A 3,168-nucleotide genomic window follows, 5' to 3' on the forward strand; every position below is an offset into this window, starting at 1 on the left:
GTCGGGTTTATCCTACATTCGACTTTTAATAAAATATATTTATTATAAATATTATTATTATTATATATTATTATTATTCTAATATTATTATTAATCATTACTACTACTACCCATGCTTTCTTTTTCTTTCTTTTTCTTCCCTTTACGTCTTTCCACTGCACACAACACAAGCATGCTATTCTTCTTTTCCCTTTACACCTCTTCCCATGTGCATGGCTCCTTTTCATCATCATCAATCATTCATCCTCACACATAAAAGAGAAAGAGAGAGCGGCCGTGGGTAGTCGAGTCTTTGCGCAAGGAAGGATTAGGGGCGGTGGTCGACGGCCGTGGGTGGCCATGGTGGCTGTTTTGGTGGCGGTTTAGGTAAGCAGTCAAACTCTCCTCTGTTTTTCGCATTTGTGTCGGGTTTTTGGGTGGGGTTTTGTGTCTTAGGGCGGCGATGGTAGTGGTGGGTGATGGGGTAAGGGAAATGGGTGGTCGGGGTAGAGTGTAATGGTGGTGGTTATGGTGGTTCTAGGTGGTGCTAGTGGCGGTGAGAGGTGGCGCGACGGGGGTTGCGGCAGCGAGTTTAAAAACGGGTTTTAAGGTGGGTTTTAGATGACTAGGTTTGGGTGGGGCCAACGTCGACTAGGGGGAGGTCGACAAGGTGGCGCCACCAGGTCTGGGTTCGTGGGTGGACGGTGAATAAGCCGGTGGTGTTTGGGCAGTGTGTAGTTGTTAGCTGCGGTGGTGGTATGGCGAGAAAGGGGGTGTTTGGTGATGCTCGGTGGGAACCAGGCCGTTGATGCACTGGTTTGAACCGCGGCAATCGACCCAGATGGGGTTGGTTGCGGTGGTGGTGGGGTTGAAGTGGGGACACGGCCAGGTGATTGTCACGGTGGTGTAGGTGGTGTTTGAAGGGTGTGGGGGCGTGTGAAATGGGGTAGTGAGGATGACGGGTGGTGTTTGTTTTGGAAGCGAGTTATTTAATTTAAATCGTCACAATTCGTAATGAGTCGTATCCTTAATTAATTAATTTATTTCCGAGTCTTCTAAATAATTAATTAATGTAATTCCCAAATTATTTAATAATTGAAGACGGGTGTAAGTCGGGTTGTTTAAGTTGTTTAAGGAATTGATCCGGGTATTTATAAATCATATAATTCATTTAATTATCATATTAGTTATCCAATTTAATTCCCGAGACATTTAATAATTCAAGTTGGGTTTTGAGTCGGGTTTGTTAAAGGAGAAAAGTTACTATTTCGGGAAAGCTTCTATTTTGGGAAATTACTATATTTAGTAGTTAGTAATTATAATTATAATAATTGTTTTAGGTGACGAATTCGTGAAGGATCAATTATCAAATTCATTGCTTTATTTTCGGGACTGCTTAACTGCTTAATTGGATTGCTGGCACTTTGAGGTAGGGAAATACACTTACTCTATTATCGGTGTTGAATTGTGTTGACTGGATTCTGGTTGTTGATTTACGTTACGATTTATATACATATTGCATTGCATTAATTATTGTTGAGCATTTCATATGCATTGGAGTTGAAGGATGAGGCGGTGGTGAGGATGTTGAGATACGATGTGAGGTTGTGATAAACAGTATTGGCCTTCGGGCTCCGTGATTGCCCTTAAGTGGGTCCGTGATTGCCCTTAAGTGGGTCCGTGATTGCCCTTAAATGGGTCCGTGATTGCCCTTAAGTGGGTCCGTGATTGCCCTTAAGTGGGTCCGTGATTGCCCTTAAATGGGTCCGTGATTGCCGTTAATCGGTCCGTGAAATAAAAGAGAAATGAGAGAAGAGAAATGAGAAATGAGTTATGAGATATGAGATATGAGATTGAGTTGAGGCGGATAAGGAGGTGACGGAGTATCATGCATATCATATTTTATTGTTTTATTGTTTCCCTACTCAACCTCGTGTTGACGTGTTTGCTTTCGTGTCAAAATAAAATTGATGCCTCGCTTTAATTGATGGCATCCTGTGGTGAACCATTTAATATTTCCGGTTAAATGGGGAGCAGATTTAAATAGCAGGTTTTGAGTTAGCTGGATATGGGGAGCTTGGACGTGTGAGCTTTCGGACCTGCAGGAGTCTAGATCACAAATGTAGTTATATCACTTATTTAATTTCCGCTGCGAGTTGTATTTATTTTTACATTAGGTTCTAGTTGATTAAAAGTTGTAAGACATATGTAATCATTAAAGTTTTTATTTAAAGTACTTTGGTGAGTTGGACTTTGTTATCTACTACCTCGGGAAACCGAGATGGTAACAGTCCGTTTTATGAGGGAATGTCTTGACGAGGACTTCTTTTATAAACCGGGGTGTTACAATACCAATCGACACTGCCTCCTCCGACTTGACGACCCCACAAGTCCACAACCACCTCTTCAACAACCAAACTCAATCGAAACCCTAATCGTTGATGAAACAGCGTGGGGGAAGGGATGAGGGTGGTAGACGGTTTGTGATGATTCTCATTCAAGATGGGTGGTCGACGGTGCAGAGGGTGGTCGGGGTTTGGGATGGGTAGTCGGGGCTGGGGAATGGGTGGTCGGGGGATGGTGATGAGTTACAGAGTTTGTGTTTTTATTTTTTTAACTTCTTTTATAAAAATGGTAATAACAGAATAATAGTGGAAAATGTGCGGGATTTTAGTAAGAGGGTGTGCGAGATTTAGCAATTGCGTTAAATTTACATTGTATTTAAATTTCCAATTTGATTTTCCAGAAATATTACTTCATTTCAATAGTTTTGTCGTCACTGAATCTAATATGAAACCATACAATACAATATGAAATTTCATTTAACATCAAAAATTCACAAATAATTACAAATTAAATGGAACATTAATTAAAATAAGATGCAGATCCACAATTTACAATAAGATGAAATCTTAATAACTTAGTAAATTACATAACAACAAAAATCGCAGATCTAAGTGATTTTTTTGAAAGAATAAATTTCATAAATTAAATTATTATAGTAACTATTTTTATATGAACATTTATGATATATATTTTAAAATTGATATATAAATTTATGAATTACATATATTAGACAAATTAAATCTAATCATCACAATATTAAAAGTAACAACATTGATAAATAAATAAAAAAATTGAAAAACCAGTGAGGAAAATTCAAAATTATCAACGATTTAGAAAATTCGC

The 3,168-nt window shown here is 38.9% G+C and overlaps 1 long non-coding RNA gene across 1 annotated transcript; it reads left to right on the forward strand.

The window, feature by feature from the left end:
* The first annotated feature begins 296 nt into the window (after positions 1 to 296).
* On the forward strand, positions 297 to 2,224 carry LOC141639772 (uncharacterized). Its single transcript, XR_012542666.1, has 3 exons — positions 297 to 366; positions 1,320 to 1,408; positions 2,017 to 2,224. It is a non-coding gene; the product is annotated as an uncharacterized LOC141639772 (long non-coding RNA).
* The last annotated feature ends 944 nt before the right edge of the window (positions 2,225 to 3,168 follow it).

The sequence above is a fragment of the Silene latifolia genome, unplaced genomic scaffold (assembly GCF_048544455.1).
Source record: "Silene latifolia isolate original U9 population unplaced genomic scaffold, ASM4854445v1 scaffold_57, whole genome shotgun sequence".
NCBI lineage: Eukaryota > Viridiplantae > Streptophyta > Magnoliopsida > Caryophyllales > Caryophyllaceae > Silene > Silene latifolia.